This window comes from Sus scrofa, chromosome 13, assembly GCF_054392235.1.
Source record: "Sus scrofa isolate SSC_HxYL_T2T_F1_AM1 chromosome 13, Sscrofa_HxYL_maternal_Yorkshire_Landrace_v2.0, whole genome shotgun sequence".
NCBI lineage: Eukaryota > Metazoa > Chordata > Mammalia > Artiodactyla > Suidae > Sus > Sus scrofa.
This window is the reverse complement of record NC_139395.1, coordinates 197781619-197806954: the sequence shown is the minus strand read 5'-3', so window position 1 is coordinate 197806954 and position 25336 is coordinate 197781619. Positions and strand designations below refer to the sequence as shown.

Genomic DNA, 25336 nt, shown 5'->3' with positions numbered 1-25336 from the left:
TATTGCCCTCCACCCTCCCCTCAAAAAAGTGTTCATTAAACTTAACTACACAGAAAGGAAAGGGTGTATTTCTTCTTTCGAACATGTGTAGAATGTTTATTTCCATTCTACTACCTCCAAAAGAGGCATTTTAGAAAGTGTTCTGTAGTGACATACTAAATGCCATTCATACTATTATAATTTGTGTGTGTTAACCTTGCTTAATTTGAATAGAAATGCATACCAATTGTGCTAAGATCTTTAAGAAAAGAAAATGAAGCTACAGTGATGAAAATCAAAGAAGTTTATTTAGCTTGGCTGTTGAACTTTCTTTTTAGAACTGCAATAATTTATATATTTGTATTGCTCTGCTTTGGAACCATTATGCTTGTCTACTATTTTTAATTTTACAACAATAAAATAAATATTTTATTATCTGTTAGCTTCAGTGGATTTTTTTAACTCTCCTTATATTTTTTTTTAAATGACTGGCCTAAATGAAAAGTTTTTGTTTTTCAGGCTTAGGGAGTCTGTTCTTAGAATTGCTATCTAATAATTTCTTAATTTTTTGTGAGAATCTTTTTCTTGATAGTTAATATTCTCTCTGCCCCATGCTTTCTAGATGTCTATGCAACTTTTTAATTTGAGTGTACTTTACATACAATAAAGACACAGATGTTAAGTGTTGTCTGAGTTTTACCAAGTGTATACAACTGTATAATCATCCTCTCCCCCAACCCCTTTCTAATCTCTTCACTCCCCAGTTCCCTTCCACTCTGCTCTTCTGAACTCCATCACCATAATTTGCATTTGCCTGCCTTAGAATTTGACAGAATTATCCTACAGGATGTATTCATTTGCCTCTGGCTTTTTTCACACAACCGGCTGCTTTGAGATTCATCTATATTAGTGCAAGGATCAGTAAGTAGTTCATTCCCTCTTTTTTAGCTGACTAGTCTTCTGTTGTATATATTACAATTTGTTTATTCATGTGTTGATGGACATTTGAGTTGTTTCCAGTTGAGGGCTATAGGAATAAAGCTGTTGTGACTATTTTTAAATTGGCCTTTAAAAGGATATTAAAAATAGAAATTAAAATATTCAAGGAGTTCTCATAGTGGTTCAGTGGAAACAAATCCAACTAGGAACGATGAAGTTGGAGGTTCGATCCCTGGCCTCACTCAGTGGGTTAAGGATCTGGCGTTGCTGTGAGCTGTGGTGTAGGTCACAGACTCAGCTCGGGTCTGGTGTTTCTGTGGCTATGGCGTAGGCTGGTGGCCTGGGAACCTCCATATGCCTTGGGTGCGACCCTAAAAAGACAAAAAAGAAAAAATATTCAAGATTCCTTGTGGTTAGCATTATGAATCTGAATATTAAATTACCATTTTTCCCACAAATGATTTTTAAAGTAATTTATATACCTTGTGGTAATAATTTTACATTAAGAAACAAAGACAGTTGTGCAAGAGATCAGAGGCAGATTACAAAATCAGGGATGTTTGAGAATGGAAACATTTTATGGGTTGCTAAGAGAATATTGAAAGTCTCTTCAAAGCCTAACAGTCTAAGTCAGATTACTGTTTTATGAAAGAAGCACTGAAGACTGAGAATCTGTTTTGGAGAAAGTACTGGAAAGAATGTCAGACCACAAATGAAATTGTTCTCCTGTTTAGCTTTAACTACTCCTTGATGTTAAGGGAAACTCCTCACTTCTCTAAGCCTGAATTCACTACGCTTTGTAGGTAGTAAAATGTAAGCCTACTGCTACTTCATCACCTTTGTTCCTGCCCAGATTCTGAGCCTCCCTGAGAATTTTCAGGAGTTCTGTGGCACAGCAGGTTAAGGATCTTGTATTGTCACTGGGGCGGCCTGGATTGCTGTTGTGGTGCAGGCTTGATCCCTGGCCTGAGAACTTCTGCATGCCTCTGGAACAGCCAAAAAAATAATTTTCAAACACTTGTATGATTGTTCGCCCTCATTTTTTTTTTTTTTTTTTTTTTTTTTTTTGGTTATCTCCCAGCACATGGAGTTCCCAAGCCAGGGATCAGATCAAAGCCGCGGTTGCAACCTAAGCTGCAGTTGCAGCAACACACTTAACCCACTGTGCCGAGCTGGGTATCAAGCCTGCGTCCCAGGGCTCCCAAGATACTGCCAATCCCATTGTGCCACAGCAGGACTCCACATTTGTCCTCATTTTTAAATGTCATTATAGGACCCAGAATCTTTTGCAGGTGTCTTAGGGAGTGGCAAGTAGGTGTGAATAAGTTGGATAGAAAGGAGAGCTGCCACAGCTTTTATATCATTTCTATACTGGTATTCTAAATTATGCATTAAAGAATTTTAACAGGTTTTATCTTTGGAATCTGATCTAGATGTCTTAGGTCCCTTCTATCTTAAATTCCATTCCATCAGTGGATTTTTGTCTTTTGGGGGGTGGGAAAGGTGTGCTCTGCATCTGAATCCTGTTCCAGTGTTCAAATGTCACAGGCCACTTTTACCTGTGGAAGCAAAAACTTAACCCAACTTCCTTGCATCTGGGACACTCCACCCTAACTGGTGAAACAGCTGGGTAGGGAAGGATTCAAGCTGAGAGCAGCAGCATCTACCTACCAGTAGGGGAACCATCTGGTATCTCACACCCAGTGAGGGCAACAGTAGCCATTGCTCTGTGTGAATTTGGCCATGAACCTAGTACACAATCACCTTCGCTGCTGCCTGGTTTCCAAGCTTCCTGGGCGATCTCTAGGCATAAATTTCTTTCTAGCCTAAATCAATCAGTTACCTTCTCTGGCTTGTAACTGAGAGCCTGTTATGCCTCACTTCATCCATGATATCCATGGCCAGTACTGTCCCATTCTGAGATCCTACAAAATTGGTTTCTAGAATGAAACTACTGCGAGTTCCCTCAACTATCCCTCAGGACTACTTGGTCCACCTGCTGGGTCAGCAGAAACTAATGAAAAGACTTTGAAAAAAAAAATTAAAGCTTTTGGTAACATTGATGTCAGTTTTCCTGTTAAAAAAAGTTCATTGTTCCCAGGTGGGGTGACTGGAGCACGTCTCACTGCTCTCCACTAATTACTGACCACGATCACAGTTTGTACCCACCAGGACTTTGAAGGAAGTGATTGAATACAAACAGTGATGATCATAACTTCAGCTATGGCTTGACCTCTGTTCTCGCTGATGATACTAAATGGCCCCAGCCCAGTAAAGCATATGTTGAATGAATGAGTAAATGCAGCACTAGGATTGCACGTCCTCTAAATCAATAGCTACTACCCCCACACAAAAGTACTTAAGGCCCTCATCCACAGACCCCACTCTCCACAACACCTCTCTGACTATTTCAGGCCTTTGATGACTTGAATTTGTTCTGTCTCTGTTTCTCCTCCAAACCAGTGGTTCTCTAACTTTGAGTTTCAGGAAGCATACATCACATGGCTGCACCTCCAGAGCTTCTGAATCAATAGGTCAGAAGTGGGACCTAAGAATTTCATCTATCAGAGTCTCAAGAGATGCTGCTCATGCTGGTCTACACAGGACTTTGCAAACCACTGGTCCAAACCATCCACTGCCTCAGGGTTTACTTCCCAAAAGATGTGGTATTTCTTCTTCCTTGCTCAGACTTTTCTATATTACTACTGCCTAGAGAACAAAAAGGAATCCCCACAGCTCAGCATTAAAAGCCTTCACTATTTGGCTCCCACCTATATACCACTTTAATTATTCCATCGAATTGAGATTGTATTCCAGGAACTCTTAACAAGGCCTGTAGGCTTCGGGGCTAGGGGACATAAAAGCCAATAGGGCTTTATTGGCCAACTGAAAAGGATTCTGCCCAAGGATTAAATAAATAAGAGTTGAAAAAGGTCCAAAGGTCCACTGTGTTTAACAACCAGGAATTCAATTAGAACAGTTTCAATGGACCTATGGGACCAAAAGTAGATGGCAATGAACTGGAGTGTGAGTAGGGAAGTAGGGGATTGGATTTGGGGTATGAGCTCTAGAAAGTTTAACCATAAAGTTGAGGAAGTTAGGATTGTGTGTCTAAGGTTTGCTTTCAAGTTGGGAAGTAGTTAAACATGAATAAATACTGAGAAGACAGATTTAGTGGAAAGGCTGGGATGGAGAGGTAGCAATAAAGGAGTAACATACTGAAGAGGCAGAACAGTCTAGCACACCTAAAATGAATTGTCCTTGAAGAGGTCTAGGTTCATCTCAGGCTTATGCCATTGGAGAGAATGCAAAACTGCAGATGAAAGTATTTGAGGGCGATTCATTGGAGAGTAACTTCAGAGAGTACCTGTTTTTAATTTCTTTGAGATAAAAGGAAAAGATGATGGGGTCTGCTCAAGGGAAGTGATAAAGTGCTAAATACCTGCTTCTCGAGGTACCTGGCTATAGCAGGGATGGTTGCCAGACTTTTTAAATGAGATAGAGATTGGTTGAATTTCTCTAAATTTGCATTCAGATTTTGTTGCTATAAATACACACAGAGAGGGAGTGTTTTTGTAATTGGAGAAAACTAAATTGAAAGCACTACTGAACATAGAACCTGGACCTAAGATAAATTAGTGGTTCACAAAACCCTACTCAATAGATTAAATTTCAAGTGTGGGAAAAATGAAAAATTTGAAAAGCTCCTCTAACTAGTATAGAAGAAACAAAATGAATTCTGTAGCTTTAACTTAAGCAATAATTTCCAAGAAATTATTTTCATTTGTCCACTCAGTAATTGGTCCTAAAGGCAAGAGCGGACTAAGACTGATTTGAAGGCTAAGACCTTATAGATCAGTTAGTATCAAGCTTCAGCAGAAGGAAGTGGGGAAATGTGAAACCTAGATAAAAGGAGGTTTACAGAGGCTCTCAGTATGCACAAGGTGGAAGAAAGCCAAGACACAGCTAAACACAAGAGTTTCAGATCTGTGACTTATTTTATAATGATTTTTATTTTTTTTCCATTATAACTGGCTTACAGTGTTCTGTCAATTTTCTACTGTACAGCGGGATGACCCAGTCACACATACATGTATACATTCTTTTTTCTCACACTATCAGACTCCATTATAAGTGACTAGATATTGTTCCAAGTGCTATACAGCAGGGATCTCATTACTCGTCTATTCCAAAGGCAATATTTTGCATCTATTAACCCCAAATTCCCAGTCCATCCCACTCCCTCCCCCTCCCCCCTGGCAACCACAAGTCTATTCTCCAAGTCCATGATTTTTTCTGTGGAAAGGTTCATTTTTGCCATATATTAGATTCCAGATGTAAGTGGTATCACATGGTATTTGTTTTTCTCTTTCTGACTTACTTTCAGTCAGTATGAGAGTCTCTAGTTCCATCCATGTTGCTGCAAATGGCATTATGTTGTTTTTTTTTATGGCTGAGTAGTATTCCATTGTGTATCTATACAACATCTTCCTAATCCAGTCTTCTGTCAATGGACATTTCCATGTCTTGGCTATTGTGAATAGTGCTGCAATGAACATGAGGGTACATGTGTCTTTTTAAAGGAAAGATTTGTCTGGATATATGCCCAAGAGTGGGATTGCTGGGTCATGTGGTAGTTCTAGGTATAGATTTCGAAGGTACCTCCATACTGTTCTCCATAGTGGTTATACCAGCTTACATTCCCACCAACAGTGCAGGGGAGTTCCCTTTTCTCCACACCCTCTCCAGCACTTGTTATTTATGGACTTATTAATGATGGTCATTCTTACTGGTGTGAGGTGGTATCGCATGGTAGTTTTGATTTGTGTTTCTCTAATAATTAGTGATGTTGAGCATTTTTTCATGTGCTTGTTGACCATCTGTATATCTTCCTTGGAGAACTGTCTATTCAGGTCTTTTGCCAATTTTTCCATTGGGTTGTTGGCTTTTTTTGCTGTTGAATTGCGTAAGTTGTTTGTATATTTTAGAGATTAAGCCCTTGTCAGTTGCATCATTTGAAACTATTTTCTCCCATTCCGTAGGTTGTCTTTTGGGGTTTGTTTTTTTTTTAATGGTTTCCTTTGCTATGTATAAGCTTGTCAATTCGATTAGGTCCCATTGGTTTATTTTTGCTTTGATTTCTGTTGCTTTGGGAGACTGACCTGAGAAAACATTTGTAAGGTTGATGTCAGAGAATGTTTTGCCTATGCTCTCTTCCAGGAGTTTGATGGTGTCTTATGTCTAATTTTGAGTTTATTTTTGTGCATGGTGTGAGGGTGTGTTCTACTTTTATTGATTTACATGCAGCTGTCCAGGTTTCCCAGCACCCCTTGCTGAAAAGACTGTCTTTTTCCCATTTTATATTCTTGCCTCCTTTGTCAAAGATTAATTGACCGTAGGTGTCTGGGTTTATTTCTGGGTTCTCTATTCTGTTTCATTGGTCTGTATGTCTGTTTTGGTGCCAGTACCACACTGTTTTGATGACTGTGGCTTTGTAATATTGCCTGAAGTCTGTGAAAGTTATGCCTCCTGCTTGGTTTTTGTTTCTCAGGATTGCTTTGGCAATGCTGGGTCTTTTGTGGTTCCGTATAAATTTTTGGATTGTTTGTTCTAGTTCTGTGAAGAATGTCATAGGTAATTTGATAAGTATTGCAATGAATCTGTAGACTGCTTTGGGTAGTATGGCCATTTTTACAATATTAATTTTTCTAACCCAGGAGCATGGAATATCTTTCCATTTCTTTGAATCCTCTTTAGTTTCCTTGATGAGTTTTTTATAGTTCTCAGCATAGAAGTCCTTTACCTCTTTGGTCAGGTATATTCTCAGGTATTCGATTTTTGGGTGGTGCAATTTTAAAAGGTATTGTATTTTTGTATTCCTTTTCTAATATTTCATTGTTAGTATACAGAAATGTGACTGATTTCTGAATGTTAATCTTATATCTTGATCTTTTGCTGAATTTGTTGATCAGTTTAAGTAGTTTTTGGGTTGAGTCCTTAGGGTTTTATATATATAGTATCATGTCATCTGCACAGAGTGACAATTTTACCTCTTCTCTTCCAATTTGGATACCTTTTATTTCTTTTGTTTGTCTGATTGCTGTGGCTAGGACTTCCAATACTATGTTGAGTACAAGGGGTGAGAGTGGGCATCCTTGTCTTGTTCCATATTTTAGTGGGAAGGCTTTCAGCTTTTCTCCATTGAGTATTATATTTGCTGTGGGTTGGTCATAAATGGCTTTTATTATGTTAAGGTATATTCCCTCTACACCCACTTTGGTAAGAGTTTTTATCATGAATGGATGTTGGACTTTGTCAAATGCTTTTTCTGCATCTATTGAGATGATCGTGTGGTTTTTTACTTTTCTTTTATCAATGTGGTGTATGACGTTTGATTTGCATATGTAGGACCATCCTTGTGAACCTGGGATGAATCCCACCAGATCTGTAACTTCAAAGAAAATATATGTAAAAGGAGAAGGGCTCTTCTGCGGGAGTTAACTAAAATGAAAGTGATGAAGGCAGAAGAGGAAGTCATAATGAGCAAGGCTATTATTGCTAAACTGAAATTGAGGAACTTGGGTTCAAACCCTTCTCCGTTACCCCTGGGCTCCACTGCACCTCTTTTAGCCTCTGCTATCTCGCTTGTCAAAAGTGGAAATAAATTTGGTGATCTTTAGGGAACTTCCAGCTCTCACACTCTTATGAGGATAATAAATGTTAAGAAACCTGTGATGAAAAATATCCTCAGCCTGTGCATAAATAGCACACCTGAGCTGAAAGGACATAAAGGAAGTGTGGTTTCATTAAGAAGAAACTGTGAAGTGTTTTATAGCAAGATATTTCTATGATCATCTGTAACAAAAAAGAAAAGATGGCAGAATGAAGATGGCTCATAAACAACTCCATGATTCTCTACACACTGATTGTAAAAAGAAAAAAAGAACTGTAAGTCTTTAACTCATTACTTTGCCACATTCTTTTATCAGTGAAAAATATTTTGGGAGACTGTTATCTTAAGACTAAAAGTGGGATGGTTCTCCCACATAACCAGAAGCTGGGTCACCTACAGCACATCTCCTAAAGACTGGCTCAGACATTTCCACTTGTTCACAGAAAATGAAAAATGTAAAGGCAGTATAGTAAGCTATTTGGTAGGACATAGCTTCTTCAGTCAATAGAACTGTCCTTTATTCTGAGATTACATCTTTCCTATTATGGGAGTAGAAAGCTGCGCTTTCCTTCATGAGGTGAGGATGACAGTAGATGGTAGGTAGGTTTTCATTTTTATTTACCTGTTTGGAGTCCTTATTTGGTAAAACTTGAAACCACAATCTTATGTTGGTGCATCACTCAGGGTTCTTCAGAGAAACAAAACCAACAGGGATAGGTAGGTAGGTATGTAAATAGATAGACAGAGATGGGATAGGAGAGGGGTTGACTGATTTCAGAGAATTGGTTCAGACAATTATGGAGGTTGGAGAGTCCAAAATTTGCAGGGCAGGCTGGAAATTCTAGCAAGAGTTAATGTTGCAGTCTTGAGCCTAACAGCAGTCTAGAGGCAGAATCTCTTCCCCTTCAGGAACACTTGGTCTTTTTTCTTAAGGCCTTCGACTGATTGGATGAGGCCCACCCACATTAAGGCAATCATGGAGAGTAATCTGCTTTATACAAAGTCTATTGATTTGAATATTAATCACATCCAAAAAACATTTTCACAGCAGTATCTAGACTTGTACTGACCAAACAAGTGGGCAGAAAGCCTAGTCAGGTAGTCACACAAGTGTGACACATTACAGTGCATTACTATTTTTATTTTAATATTCCATGAATTGAATAAATCTGGAAACCATGTATCTGGCATTATCCCAACTAGGCAGCTGCCTCTAAACAGCACTACCTCAAACCCCTCAGCTCAGGTCTCTCTGGTTTCCAGAAAAGGAAATGTACTCAGGAAGTTCTAATACTATTCTGAAATTTTCCAGATCACCTAAGAGGAACAGCTTTTCATTATTTCTTTTTTTTTTTTTCCTAGGAAAATTATACTTTTATTTTTGGTTGGAAGATAACCAAGTATTTTTCTTTTTTGTAAGATTTTTATTTTTTCTATTATACTTGAATTACAATGTTCTGTCAATTTCTGCTGTACAGCAAAGTAACCCAGTCATACTCACACACACACACACACACTCTCTCTCTCTCTCTCTCTAATCCTTCATGTAAAAAAGGACAATTAACTAATTCTTTTTTCCCTCTTAATCTGGTGTCAGTCTTAAATTATCTGAAGTGCAAAAAATAAAAGATGTACATAGCCCCTAGTAGATTCAACCCACAATAGTTTTAGACAAATCACTGAAGGTTTTAGGAGGCTGAATGTTTGGTTTGTACCTCTCTTACTCTCCTTGCTCTCTGCTCCCTTGACCTCATAAATAAATCTCAGAGAGCTACTCTGCCTCAGATAAAGATATCACTCCATTCCAAACACCACCAGCCCAATAGGTACACTGCATTCTTGAAATAAATGTACACAGTCCTAGGTAGGAGAAAGCTCTAGAGTGCCCCACAACTGACCGCATAAATAACTAACTTGCTGACTGGCTTTGAGGAGTCGGCTCCTTTTGTCCCAATCAGACAGCTCAGAGACTAGGAAAGGCAGTATCTGGGTCCCCTGCTGAGTTTCTCCCACTGTTGTGGCCAAGCTGCTTCTCACAAAAGCACCAGAAAAATGTGGAGGCCTCGACACTGCTGTCCTACGGAGAGCACAGATCAGGGGAGCTTCCCTCACTTAACAGAAAAGGCTGGGGGTGGGGGTGAATTGAACTAGTGACATACAAAACCACATTTCCTCTGCTTCCTCCACCTCTTCTCTTCTCCATACCTGTGCAAACAAAGTCCAAGCCAACAGACATCATGTCATGAGGGCTCCACTGCTATTCATCAGAGTACGGACAGAATCTCCGTGTTGTCCCAGATCAACACGGATGGGGCTCAGCTCTGAGAACAAAACGAACCGGCATGTGAGATACATAAATATCACAGGAGACCCCTAAATATGTGGCACTTTTAAGAGTCTCACGGCTTTTGATTTGTCCTTGTTTTGTTTTATTTTATAAGGATGCTTTTCTTCAAATCAAACAAAAAGAACAACTAAGCTGTAACATGAAAGGTGAGCTGCTGCTGCCACTCAACATAAAAGGCAATGGAGATTGAGAAAAGAGAACCCTCCTTCACTGTTGGTGGGAATGTAAACTGGTACAATCACTATGGAAAACAGTATGGAGGTACCTCAGAAAACTAAATATAGAACTACCATATGATCCAGCAATCCCACTCCTGGGCATCTATCCAGACAAAACTTCATTCAAAAAGATACATGCACCCCTATGTTCATCACAGCTTATTCACGACAACCAAGACATGGAAACAACCTAAATATCCATCAACAGATGAACAGATTAAGAAGATGGTTTACATATATACAATGGGTACATATATACTACTCAGCCATTAAAAAAGAACAAAATAATGCCATTTGCTGCAACATGGATGCAACTAGAGATTCTCATACTAAGCGAAGTCAGAAAGAGATCTGAAATATGCACAAATGATCCTATCTACAAAAGAAAGGTGGTTCATGGCCATGTAGAGCAGACTTATGGTTGCCAAGGGGGAGGAGGGAGGGAGTGGGATAGAGGGGAGTTTGGTTGGTGGATGCAAACTAACATTTGGAATGGATGGGCAATGGGGTCCTACTGAACAGCACAGGGAACTATGGGAACTGTGTATGATTGGGTCACTTTGCTGTATAACAGAAATTGAAATATTATAAATCAACTACACTTAAGTTTAAAAAAAAGAAAGAAAGACAGTGGAGATTATCACAGCATACTGCTTCGCATTCCTCTTGGTGACTATCCCCCAAGTTCCCCGAGACTGTCACCAGGAGCCCTAGGAGCAGCTCTTGAGTGATCCACAAAGTGCCAGTTAGAAACTGCTGGTCTAGTCTCACCCCCTTGGATGGCCTAATGGCTTAAGAAACTTCCAAACATTCTACAGTTCTTATCAGCCACAGAGGCAGAGACTGAACCCCAAATCTCCTGACTCCATTTCCAAAGCGGCAAAGATATGCTACCTCCTCCATTAGGGCTCCTATTTTCTATTTATATAACACAAGATCTTCTGTCTAAAGGACTTGTAGCATATTTCTCCACAGTTGGGGGTGGCGGTGGGGGGTGGGGGTGGCCAGCCATAGAAACAGTCAGTGAAAGAAAACAGAGGGAAAAGAAAAGACAGGATATGTTTTCCCTGCTAAGTAAAGCAAGGCTTAGTCCAAACCAGGACCCTGCTAGTGAATCCAGAGGGTCCCTTAAACGTCCTCATTCTAGAAGGATAGGCTATGTGAACATTTTCCAACAGAACCTGAAGACAGCAAGTGATTTTCTTACATCAAAAACTCAGTTTGGAGAGTTTCCTAGTGGTCTAGTGGTTAGGCCTCAGCACTTTTACCGCTGAAGCCAGGGTTCAATCCCTGGACTGGGAATTGAGATCACACACCAAGGCGTTGTATGCCACAGCCAACAAACAAAGACCTGGTTTCATCAAAACTCATTCCTAGGAAATGTCAAAGCTTATAAATGCACTTTGCCTAATCTAGGGGGGGGGGAAAGGGAAACCTAGACTCCACTGCTCCTAATTCTTCAAAGCAGAGGTGCTAAAGTCACACATTACTACAGCCGTATGTCCAAGGGACTGTGCACAGTGTGGGTGGGATTTCCTTTTCAACAGAATGAAATGGCAACAGTGTGGACAAAGCCCCAAATGCCCACATTATATTAATTTCTTTTGAAGAAATGACATATTTCTGTACCATACCCTAGAACCAATGAGAAGAAGCTAATAACATGGGCAGTGTTAGCAAAGAAGCTCATTATGAAGCCAAATTCCAACCTCATGCCTAGGTGAACTTGAAAGCGAAACCTAGTTAGCTACAAAGAAACTGTACAACAAGATCTGAAACTGTTAGTTAAATAACCCTCCCCTTAGTCATTACCGGTAACAACGCTCATTAGAAGTAAAAGGAGGACCTATCTGATGACCCGCCACTTGAGACTGCTGGAAAGCAAGAATTAGTGTCTGCAGTAGCCTGCAGCTTGGCCACATGTCTGGATATGCTGAGTTCTGCTGATCAGTCAACTTCAGCAAAATCTCATTACTGGTGATGCTAGAAATAGCACCAGCAAAATGACCTAAGAAAATGCACAAAGTTTGTGTTGCCCTTTATCCTTTCTTTCTGGAACAATTCAGTCCAAGAGCTATTAGGTGGGACATAGAAGACTGGTATCCACAGGGGTGTAGGGGGGTGGGGCTGCAGGTGTGGGGTGTCAGAGTTGGAGCAGGTGTGTGTGTGTGTGTGTGTGTGTGTGTGTGTGTGTGTGTGTGTGTGTGTGTGTGTGTGGTGCAGGGGTGCTTATGTGGGCTGTCAGACTGCCAGAGGCATAAGGAGGATGACCATAGGGGCATCAGGAGAGATAAGGGCCTGGATGTGAAGTGTCAGAGCCTTACCAGGCTGAAGAGGGCATCTGTAGGGGGAAGAGCAGCAACGTAAAATTGGTTATAAACACAGAGATTTACCAGATAAGTAAATATATTAAGGATTAGGAGAGCCTGGTTTCTCATTCCTAAAGAAGTTACAAGTTGAAAAGGGAGAAAACTAGAATGAACCCTATGGATCTGACTGGAATTGAAGATAATGGGGTAAACTCATTATTTTAAGAGAGAGAGAGAGACGAATATAGATGCATACACATGTAAATGCACCTATGTGTGCTTGCCCACTGAGAGGGTGGGTCCTAGAGAGTGACCCCAGACAAAAACAGGGGGTATCACCTAGAAAACAAATCTTAGTTTCTTAAGCCATTCTCGGCTAAGTCAGTACCCCTTAGGGAAATGATTGACTTTAGGGCTGAGGCAGGGAAAGAATGAGTCCTTTTGTCCCCAGAAAGTGCTAAAAAAAAAAAAAAAAAAAAAAAAAGATGTGGACATGTCAAAAGAACAGAGAAGCTATGGTGAAGGGGCTCTTATGGCCAAATGTGAGACAATTTAACTATCAAAATAATTAGTGAATCATTTGAATAGGAAAATACCGTCCATAATGATTTTGTCATGAGAGATGGGGAGAGTTATATCATCTTAAATTACCTCCCCCTAAATTTTTTTTGTCTTTTCAGGCCCACACCTATGGCATATGGAGGCTCCCAGGCTATGGGTTGAATTGGAGCTGTAGCCACCAGCCTACGCCAGAGGCACAGCAACACCAGATCCAAACAAATGTCTGCAACCTACACCACAGCTCATGGCAACACTGGATCCTCAACCCAATGAGAGAGGCCAGAGATCTAATCTGTACCCTTATGGATGCCTATCAGATTTATTTTCCACTGACCCATGATGAGAACTCCTTTTACTTACAAAAGAAAAGAAGAAAAACTTTAATGCTCCATTTTAATCAAGTGATAAAGTGATGTCAAGGAATGAGGCATGAAACTGCTCTTTTCCATAAGAAAATACAATTAATTTTTTAATAATATAAATATATAACTGTGATAAAAATATTAAATTGGAAAATTTAATAAAAAATCTTATCTGTTATTCCTGGGTCTTATTCACTGAAAACTAGAAAATAAACAACAAATATTATAAATTAAGATTATTCAGGAGTTCACGTCGTGGCGCAGTGGTTAATGAATCCGACTAGGAACCATGAGGTTGTGGGTTTGATCCCTGGACTTGCTCGCGTTGCCGTGAGCTGTGGTGTAGGTTGCAGATGTGGCTCGGATCCCGTGTTGCTGTGGCTCTGACGTAGGCCGGCGGCTACAGCTCCAATTAGACCCCTAGCCTGGGAACCTCCATATGCGGAGGGAGCAGCCCAAGAAATGGCAAAAAGACAAAAAAAAAAAAAAAAAAAGACTATTCAGAGTTCCCTGGTGGCTCAGAAGCTTAAAGATCAGATACTATCACTGCTGTGGCTCTGGTTACTGCTGTGGCTTGTGTTCAATCCCTGATGCAGGAAATTTCGTATGTTGCAAGTGCAGCCAAATATAATTAATTAATTAACTAAGACTATTCAATAATAACATATTTGAAAAAGTATTTGAGGCCAAAAAAAAAATATGAAAAAAATTTACAAAGAAAAAAAATCGTCCAATGGCTCTCATCACAAATCTGGATCCTTAGAATTTCAAATGCTACCAATTTAAAAGACATAATTCCAAAAGTTTAGTGAATACTATTATTAGTTATATTTGGTAATAAAATACTATCTAACTTTTTGTATAGTCTTACTGAAGGCCAGAATTGTTCTTAGTGCTTTATGCCCATTATCATGTTTAAGTTTCACAATTTCTCGATGAGGAAGGTACAATTATTATCCCCATCCTACAGATGAGGAAACTGAGGTACAGCGCATTTAAGAGCCTAAGCCCATGTGACACAGAGTGGTGTACTCAGGGAGTTTAACTCTTGTGCCTATATATTTAATCATTACACTGACAGTTTAAATCCTAAACTCTAACCATTTTAGTTCTATTCCTCCTTTAATCCGTCATCTAAGATCTATTAATATTGTCCCTCAAAACATCTCTAGGAGCTATCTCTGCCACCATGACTATCTCAACGTTAATTCTAACCCTGCTATTTAATGCCTTGGTATTGTGAAAACTTCTAATTCTTCTCTGTTATGCATTGAATGTTCATGTCCCCCAAAATTTGTTATATTGAAGCCCTTACTTTTAACATTTAGTATTTAGGTTTAGATGAGGTCAAGAAAATGGGGCCCATGATGGGATCAGTGTCTTTACAGGAAGAGGAAGTGAGATCAAAGAATTTTCCTTCTCCCTCTCCTCCTCCCTATCTCTCTCTGCCTTGTGAAGTCACAGTAAGAAGGCAGTCTTCTGCAAGCCAGAAAGAGAGCCCTCACCAGGAACCAAATGGCCAATAAATGATCTTGATCTTTCCAGCCTCCAGAACTTTGAGAAGTAAATATGTATCTCTCTGTCTCTTTGGCTGTTTCTGGAATGCTCTGCCCCTAATCTCTCTCCAGAAATTTCTTTTTACCTTTTAAGTCTAACTCTAAGTGTCCAATCCTCTGAAAAGGTTTCTCTAAATCTCTGTGCTCCCATTATACTTTGCTTATAGCCCTGTTTTGGCAAGTGTTTATTTAGAGCAAGTCTCCATCAAAGACTGAAAATGCCCTAGGGACAAGGACAGTATCTCCTTGTCTTTGTATCCTGATCCCTTGCACACGGACTCTAAGTTAGTAGACACTCATTAAATTAATGTTGAGGGAATGAATTGAATCTATGAATATATTCTTTCCAAATTTTGATGATCATTAACTTTGGCTGGAGTAGTAGATAATTTTAACAAGTAGAGGTTTATTTTAGCGACAATCTTGCTTATCTAATTTCCTAACATTGCAAATTTCCAGCAGTGCCACATCCAGTGCACTGATCAACTATCAAACTGAAGGATGGCTTGTCATTACTTTTGCAATGAGTCACTTGCCTGGGGAAAAGTACATGTCACACATTTACATTTTGGCCTTAAGGTAAAAGCACTTTTTTGTTTTCTGAATGGGAGCAAGAGTCTTGAAGACCAAAAAGGTAAGTCCAACTCTGATTGTTGTCAGTGATGAAAATCTAGTATCACTATAAAAATGTACAGTTTGGGGAGGAAAGTTGCTGGTCTTGGGCTGATATTTGTGACAATGATTAGTACTGATGAGTTACAAACTCCAAAGTCCCACACAAATGACTTGTACAGAACTTGTAACAAGCTATTTGGCCAAAAATATTTCTTTAAGGGGGTTTTTGACTGCTAACTATGTAACTGCTGACCTTAAAACTTCCACTAGAAGGGGGCGTTCTCTTTTGGTGCAGCCAGTTAAGGATCCAGTGTTGTCCCTGCAGTAGAGAGGGTCACTGCTGTGGTGAGGGTTTGATCACTAGCCCAGAATTTCCGCATGCTGTGGGTACAGCCAAAACAAATAAATAAAAGACTTCCACTAGAAGAAAAGGCCCAACATATATATGAAAGGTCACCCTGTGGCAAGGTGGTGAGAGTGATGGCTAAGGAGAGATCACTCAGGAGGCACCTACAATAGTCTAAATGAAGGAGACAAAGACATTTCTTTGAAGTACCGTCTGTACTATATTTGAATTACAGACTGCCATATCTAGAGACACACATGCACAAACAGGTACTTGCAGTGTCTGTGTTTACCAGCATAGTGTAATAGTGTAGCACATTTGAACTTGCATATCATGTCCTTTTTTTTTTTTTTTTGGTCCTGCACTCAGAGTTTATGGAAGTTCCTGGGCCAGGGATTGAACCTGTGCCTCAGAGGTGACCCAAGCTGCTGCAGAGACAATGCCAGATCCTTAACCCACTGTGCCACAGGAGGAACCCCCAGATCATGTTCTTTTCTGGGTAAAGTAATATAAAAGAAAGATCACTAGGCTAAAATCAGGATATCTAACCAGCAGAACTTGGAATAAATGATAATAACAAATAATAATCACAATGAGTGATATAAGAATCTCTAATGATTTACCTATGTTAAGTGGACTAGTCCTTTTTATAAGCAGTGGGTACTATTACTTTTCAGACAGGAAGCTGAGGCACAACAAGACTGAACTGACCCCATCACATAGAGTTGTATATTGTGAAGCTGAGATTTGAGACCAGGTATTCTGGCTGTTTAACAGGATCTTAGCCACTGGTGCTAATATTTAGTAATTCTAGTATCTATTTACAAACTGTATGGCTCTTACTACCTATGATTTGTCCCATTTGTCTGGGGTTCCAAGCATCAGGAGATCTGCCTCCAAACAGCTTTCATGCTAAAGAGTTTCTGTGTGAGAGGAGAAAGTATACATTCCAATAGTCTTGTAATATTAATTAAATGGACTATATCATAGATGATTTTTAGTTTAAAAAGTAGGAAACAAATAAAAGATGCTGTCTCTTCAACCATCATTCAAATGCCTATTCATAAAATTATCTTTAGGTAATAAAAACTCCCATTTTTAACAGGCACATAAACAGACACCTCCTATAATTCACCTCCTAAATTCTACACCCATCACCTCCTGCATTCGCTTCAATCCCACAAAGTGAAAACACTTCTCTTAAAAAATAGAAAGTAAGAATCACTGTAGATTTCCCCCTTCTGGGACCTAAGAGTGTTTTCTCTGGAAAACCTCGAGAAGCACTATTCAACTCAATCATAACCCTGGCAATATTACATTGGCTGATACTAACAAGACCAATAAACGTTGAGAATTTAAACCAAGTGAGAGCCTTTGGGTGTGCTGGATGAGACAGGCCCCTAGGAGGTTTGCAGTGCTTGAGCATCTAGCAACCTGACCTCAGCAAAAATGTGTGGTAAACTTGATTTGCCATATAATTTCCCAGCTCCACTTCCACCAAGATTAAACTTCAGGATTTCATTTCCTTACCCAGAGCTGGGACATACCTGACTGTAGCTGTTTCTCAGTCTGCCAGTTTTATGGGAGCAGTGAACTAGAGTATATTGTGTTATTAAACCATAACCAGGCAGTAAATTACAGGGAGGAAAACAAAAGCAAATTCTGCTGGGCTGAGTGTTTTTTTGTTGTTTTTTAAAGTGAATGACTCTACCTTAGTCTGAATGAGCAAATAGTACAATGTTTCTTAGGAATTTGTTATCATCCTCCATCTTTATTTTGTTTTTAGTTTAGCAACAGAAGTAATATTTAAAAGAAACGGTTTCCACATGGGAGAAGATAAGCTAAGAGGTCACTGGTGCCCTAGCATTTGTGACAGTTATCAAGTAACCCTCTTTCAGTAACTTCTAGAGTTTTGCTTTTGAATCTGTGGATAAACAGGCAGGGAAGAGAATCAAATTCAAATATTTCAACCTTCTCAGCTTTCCTTGATCCTCTGAGTATTGGCAGCAGCATCTTTTGCTCATGGAGTTCAAATTTTTAGGGAGAGTCAATGGCAAAAGGAGACAGAACAATGCCATAAAATAAACAAAAACCGGCATATGGAGGTTCCCAGGCTAGGGGTCAAATCAGAGCTACAGCTGCGGGCCTACACCAGAGCCACAGCAATGCCAGATCTGAGCCGTGTCTGTGACCTACACCACAGCTCACGGCAATGCCAGATCCTTAACCCACTGAGTGAGACCAGGGATTGAATCCGCAACCTCATGGTTCCTGGTCGGATTCGTTTCCACTGAGCCATGACTGGAACTCCCATCAAACATATTTCTACCTCATTTTTCAAACAACTCCCACACCCAGAGGCAGAGTAGAATCTGGGAAATAAAGGCCACTGCACCTTTGCACAAAATAGCAAATCACAAAATTCAACATCTTCAATATTCACTGCTTCCTTCAGTAATGACACAAGCAATACCAAAGAATCATTATTAAACACTACCTGTGTTACACTATAAAAGCAAAAAAAAAAAAAAAAAAAAAAAGAGCCACATGTGGGATGTTTTCCACCTATGCACACCAATGCCCCATTATTTGAAACAACAAACAACCCTGAGGGAATAAAACTGAAGTGACATCATCATGCATCATAGGATGGATTTTCTTTTCTTTTTTTTTTTTTTTTCTTGCTTTGTATGGCCACATGTGGCTCATATGGAAGTTCCCAGACTACGGGTCCAATCAGAGCTACAGCTGCCAGCCACACGGGATCCGAGCCGCGTCTGTGACCTACACCAAAACTTGAGGCAACGTGGGATCTTTAAAACCTACTTAGCAAGGCTAGAGATAGAACCTGCATCCTCTTGGATACTAGGTGGGTTTGTAATCCACTGAGCCACAACCGGAACTCCTAATGTTTTAATTTGGTAGACAGAGAACTGAGGTCCTAAGAATTTGCTGTCCTTCTCAAGCCCACAAAGCTTCAAAGTTTCTGTTGCAGCGATTTTGAGAACAAAGAGAGTTGTTCAAAGTCAAAACTGCCCATAGCAGGAGCTCTGGATCTTTGAGAGCTTCCCCCTTTCTGTTAACAAGGTCTCAAGGATTGGGAGGATTAATCTTCATACCTTATTTTTAAAAAGAAAATTCAAGTTAAAATATTTCCTAAAACTAATACAAGTCATAAAAGTCTGAAATGTTACATAGTTTCTTTGGAAACAGGTTTCCTTTCACTGTCTGGAGTGAGAGTTGGGAAAGCTGTTTGAATTACAAAGGACCATCAGCACAAATTTTCATCAGAAGACAAGGGATTTTTATTAGAAATTCCAGAGGTCTCCATGTTTCAAAGATGATTAACTTTTAATATTTCTCAGAAAACTAATTAGCTCTTGCTGAAGAAGTTTCTGTTAAAAACACGTTTTTTTCAAGGACCTTTTTTAAAAAAGAAAGTGGAGGAAATAGAAGAAACCAGTATATGGGGGTGGTAAAGACAGAAATTATGCTCCTTAATAAAAATATTAAAGAGCAGTCTGCTCACCACAACAAGAACCACCATGTAGTCAAAACAGTTATGCCTTGGCACGAAGAACAGGCTTGTGGTTGCTGAGGGGGAGGGAGTGGGACGGATTGGAGTTTGGGGTTGGCAGATGCAAACTATTACATTTAGAATGGATAAGCCATAAGGTCCTGCTGTACAGCATAGGGAACTACATCCAATCTCTTGCGACAGACCATGATGGAAGATGAGAAAAAGAATGTGTGTGTGTGCATGCATGTGTGTGCACTCGCATGTGCGCATGTGCATGCCTGGGTCACTTTTCTGTACAGCGAAAATTGACACAACAGTGTACATCAACTATACTTTAATAAAAAAAATATCTGTGGGAAATGGTTTGAGTGATGTTATGTCAACATGATAGAATACGCTATAGCCATTAAAATAATTGTACTATTATAAACAAACAAAAAACAGGGAGTTCCCATCTTGACTCAGCAGAAACAAATCTGAATAGCATCCATGAGGACGCAGGCTGGATCCCTGGCCTTGCTCAGTGGGTTAAGGATCCAGCCTTGCTGGGAGCAGGTGAGGCCCAGATCTGGCATTGCCATGAGCTGTGGTATAGGCCAGCAGTTACAGCTCTGATTTGATCCCCTAGCCTGGGAACCTCCATAAGCCACGGGAGTGGCTGTAAAGAGACAAAAGACAAAAAAAAAAAAAAAAAAAAAAAGTTATGTCTTAGAATGGGAGATAGCTGAGTGCCTGAGATTAAAAAATAGGAGCATATAGAAACAAGTGCCACTCTTCATGGACTTTTAGGCCACCTCTTAAATCCTAGCACAGTGGTCCCCACTTATCCATGGTTCATTTTCCATGGTCTCTTTCCGTGGACTCGGTCAACCACAGTCCATAAATATTAAATGGAAAATTCCAGAAATAAACAACGTGTAAGTTTTAAACAGCAGCCCCCTTCCAAGTAGCGCGATGAACTCTCTCCTGATCCCGCTCCCTCCCACCAGGGATTTGAGTCACCCTTGCCCCATCTTGGTTATCAGATGGATTGTTACAATATCACAGTGCTCGTGCTTGAGGAACACTTTTACCTATAACAGCCCCAAAGTGCAAATTAGTGATGCTAGCAATTTGGATATGCAAGAGGGAAGCCATAAAGTGCTTCCTTTAAGTGAAATGGTGAAAAGTTCTCAACTTAAGGAAAGAAAAGAACTGCTAAGATCTACAATAAGAAGGAATCTTCTACCTATGAAACTGTGTAGACGGAAAAAAATTCATGTTGATGTTTTCCTGTCACACTCCCAACTACAAAAGTTATAGCCATAGTGCATAAGTACTTTGTTAAAATGGAAAGGCATTACATTTGTACAATGATACATTGTGAGAGAGAGAGACCTCATTCACATAATGTTTATTACAGTATATTGTTAGAATTGTTCTGTTTTATTATTGTTGTTACTTTCTTACTGTGCTTAATTTATAAATGAAACTTTATCATAGGTATGTATGTATAGGAAAAGACATTGTCTATATAGGGAGCAGTACTATCTGTGGCATCCACTGAGAGTCTTGGAACCTGTCCCCCACAGATGAGGTGGGACTGATGTATCTATTTTTTTTTTTTTGGTCTTTTTGTCTTTTTAGGAACGCACCCGAGGCATTTGAGGTTCCCAGGCTAGGGGGTCGAATCAGAGCTACAGCTGCTAGCCTATGCCACATCCATAACGACTCGGGATCATAGCCATGTCTGCAACCTATACCACAGCTCATGGCAACACCAGATCCTTAACCCACAGAGCGAGGCCAAGGATCGAACCAGTGTCTTCATGGATGCTAGTTGGATTTGTGAACCACTGAGCCACAATGGGAACTGATGTATCTTAATATGGTAGCCCTGGAAGGAACTTTAGAGACTCTTCCATTCCAACCGACATTCTTAGAAAAATTTAACTTCTGGAAAGCCCATCCAGCACTTCCAGAAACATTCCTCAGGTGCACTTTGCTTTCTGAACTCTATCTTAACTCCCTAGGCAGAGAGAGGGGGCTCCTTTCCTAAGCTCACAGAGCCCTACTTCCATCCATTACCATTTTGGCACATGCCACAACCATGTATTATTTCTTTACATGCCCATGAGCACCAGTTGATAAGAAAGTAAGAATTACTACTTATGTAAATTTGTGTATTAAGATCCTCTGTACTTGCATGAAAAGATGCTCAACAGCACTAATTATGAGGGAAACACAAGTTAAAACCATAATGAGGTATCACCTCACACCTGTTAAAATAGCTATACTCAAAAAGGCAAGAAAAAGGAGATCCACTGTGGTTCAAGCGGGTTACAAACCCGACTACTCTCCATGAGGACTCAGGTTCGATCCCTGGCCTCACTCAGTAGGTTAAGGATCCAGTGTTGCCATGAGCTATGGTGTAGGTTGCAGACGTGGCTGATCTGGTGCTGCTGTGGCTGTGAAGTAGGCCAGCAGCTACAGCTCCGATTCAATCCCTGGCCTGGGAACCTCCACATGCTGTGGGTGTGGCCCTGAAAAGACCAAAAAAAAATTTTTTTTTTTGGATACATACTCCAAGAAAGTGTTTCATTATAACAAGAAAAATCTCATAACAAAATAAATCTTGACAAAACCTTAACTCACAACCCAAATATGTGCCAAAATTGGCTTTTTTTTTTTTTTTTTTTTGCCTTTTCTAGGGCTGCACCTGCGGCATATGGAGGTTCTCAGGCTAGGGATCTAATCGGAACTGTAGTTGCCGACCTACGCCAGAGCCACAGCAATGCAGGATCCGAGCCGAGTCTGCGACCTACACCACAGCTCATGGCAACACCGGATCCTCAACCCACTGAGCAAGGCCAGGGATCGAACCTGCAACCTCATGGTTCCTAGTTGGATTTGTTAACCACTGAGCCATGATAGTAACTCCTATTTTCTTTTTTAATACTTAAATAATAGCACTATGCTGGAAGAGAATTTGAAGATTCAGAGAAAATGCCAAAAACAATCCTCTTCAATTTTTCAACATAATTGTACTTCCCTTTGTCTGGGGGTCTAGTGCTGTGCTGGGAACAAGGACATCAAGACAGATGAGACAGATCCTGGCTCCCAAGGAGCTGACCATCTAGTAGACACTTAATGGAAAACACAGGCATTCCTTTAATTTTTTTTAATAAATGCAATTTCTGCCAAGAAAAAAAATTCCCACAGAAAAATAACATACATAGTATTTTTCTTAAGGAAAAGGAAAAAGATGGAATAAAGGAAAAAAACAGCATCAACTCTTAAGTTCTGATGAGCCCTGCAGGGGGGCTGCTGCTCTCAGCCAGCCAGGACCTTCTCAGAGCTCATCACTGCCCTATGGGGGTGGCAGTTGGTGGTGTCCTTGGCTTTCTTAGACCATCATAGTCCATATAACCTAAGGGACATGGCAACCCTTCACTGCTCTGTTCCAAGGGAAAAAAGAGCCACACCATAGCAACATGGAGTGAAAAAAGGGACAGGAAAGTCTACTCTAACACCAGCCTTCTGCTCCACCATCTTCACCTGCATCTTTCATCTCTTCTCACCTCACCCATCTCTCTCCCTGGTATTTCCTTTCTCTTCCAGAAATGGTTGGAAGCCCTTGCATGGCCAAGGTTAAGACCAACTTTGTGGACATGAGACCTGGGCACTCAGAACAGCCCCCCACTTGCTCTCTCCTCTGCTGTGATCATCTTAAAATTCTACACAATTTTTGCTTTTTAGGGCTGCATCTGTGGCATATGGAGGTTCCCAGGCCAGGGGCTGAATTGGAGCTGCAGCTGCCAGCCTATGCCACAGCCACAGTAACACTAGATCTGAGCCACATCTGCAAACTGCACCGCAGTTCATAGCGATGGAGGATCCTTAACCCACTGAGTGAGCCAGGGATCAAACCCTCATCCTCATGGCTACTAGTGGGGTTCATTACTGCTGAGCCACAATGGGAACTCTTACATAATTTTTTAATCAAAGGATCCCTGATATTCATTTTGCACTGATCCCACAAATTATGTTCTTATGACCTCATTCTTTTGAAATCTAGGCAATAGGACTGTAACAGAGAGGAACAAACCTGACTTCCTATAGCCTAAAATATACATAATAGCCTAAAATATACATTCTCAAGGCTCTGCCTCCCAGGCTTGACCTCTAAAGGTATAATTAAAAGTTGTAGAGCAGAAAATAATTGTCTTGCTGGAGTTTTATAGGAACTTTGTTATCAAACCTACATGGACACCTGTAAGAACAAAGGATTCCAGTACCAAGGAGTTTGCAACAGCTAGCCATATCCCCTCCCCTTTTAGTATAAAAGGAGACTGAAATATAATTCAGGTAAGATGGTTCTTTGAGACACTAGCACACCATCTTCTCAGTCTGATGGCTTTCCAAATAAAGTCGTGATTCCTTGCCCCAACACCTCGTCTCTTAATTTACTGGCCTGTTATGCAGCGAGCAGTAGGAGCTTGGACTCAGTAACAAGCCCATAGGTTCCCTGTCAGCATGGCCTGACCTCTTTTTGCTGAATGCCTTCCCAGGACTTACTGAAATCTAAACAGTGATTGACCTTCAAGTGCTTCTGTCCTTTTTATGGGAGTTAAGGACTGTAGCAAAAGGATTTCTTTGGATTCCCTCACAGGCTCAAGGGAGCAACAATTTCCAAACAATGACAGTCAGGATGGTTGGTTATCAGTCACAGCCCATGGACACAGTGGCACAGTGAAAACTGTTTCTGAGTCTCTGAAACATCCTCCTGGGTGAACACATCAGGGCTAATTGGACAAAAGTAACAGAGGCATGATTATGTTAGTACACTGTTACTACACTCACACCAGTACGATAGCTTTTTACAAGGGGGTCTCAAAATCTAGCGCCTGAACCTGCAGCATCAGCATCGCCTGGGAATTTATTAGAAATATACAATCTCAGACCCACTGAATCAAATCTGGGGGAGGGGAGCCGCAATCAAGTTTAAGAAATCTATCCAGGTGATCCTGATAGCATTGAAAACTACTGGCTCACTAGAAATGGAGGAAATAATATATCTTCTGACTGCAAATATAGCATCAATTACGAAAAATGTCCTCCACCATTTAATTTATAGGAGGAAGTTTACACTTTTTCATTCATCTCCTTCAATCATAATTGCTTTAATGGATATGCTAAATACATTTGTGTGTGTGTGTGTGTGTGTGTGTGTATGGCAGACTCACTCCCCTTCAAGTGAGTCTGGCAATGCAGTGGATATTAGGATAATGGTTTGTGTCATAAAGGGGCTTATAATCCATTGCAGGGGACGATGAGAGGCAAATTCATAAACATAAATAGCTCTGCCCAGAATGCTGGTGAGAAATTCGAGAAAGTGCAGCATGCATTTGGCCAAGAGATTACATAGTTTGTTGGGGCAGGGTTAGGGAAAATTGAATGAATGCACACAGCAGCTAGAATTTTAATGTGTAGTAAATGGGGAAGAGAATCTTCCAGGTCCACAAAAAACATCCAGACATGGGGTGGAAAAGAATAGAGTGTTTCCAGAGGAGCATCTAATTCCATTACATTAGAATGTAAAGGATTAATCTGAGAGAAAACAAAACAAAGCAAAACAAAACAGAATACTAGTGCAGGAGTGACTTTTGGAGGGTGGGCCCTGAGAGCAAGGTGGAGTTCTGGCTTCTGAGGAGAGTGAGAGCCCGTGTCTAGAGGCGTGCCATAGAGATGAGCGGAAGCACCTTGCAGAGAAGTTCCTTGGAGATGTCTCAGCCACATCTCCATCATGAGATGCCCCGAAAAGCTCTATGAGACTCTATTTTGACAAAGATAAAAACATATTTGTCCCTTTATTTCACAGGTAAGATGAGATGAGCAAAGCCATTTGGAAACAGAGCTACATTGCTGGTGA

At 40.4% G+C, this 25336-nt stretch overlaps 1 long non-coding RNA gene across 1 annotated transcript in view; it reads right to left on the bottom strand.

The window, feature by feature from the left end:
- The window catches only part of LOC146397830 (uncharacterized), a 149781-nt gene that overhangs the window by 24394 nt on the left and 100051 nt on the right, over positions 1–25336 (bottom strand). The window contains exons 3-4 of the long non-coding RNA XR_014825025.1: positions 9797–9912; positions 9510–9668 (exon numbers count right to left, since the gene is read on the bottom strand). This is a non-coding gene — a long non-coding RNA (uncharacterized LOC146397830). The remainder of the gene's footprint in view (positions 1–9509; positions 9669–9796; positions 9913–25336) is intronic.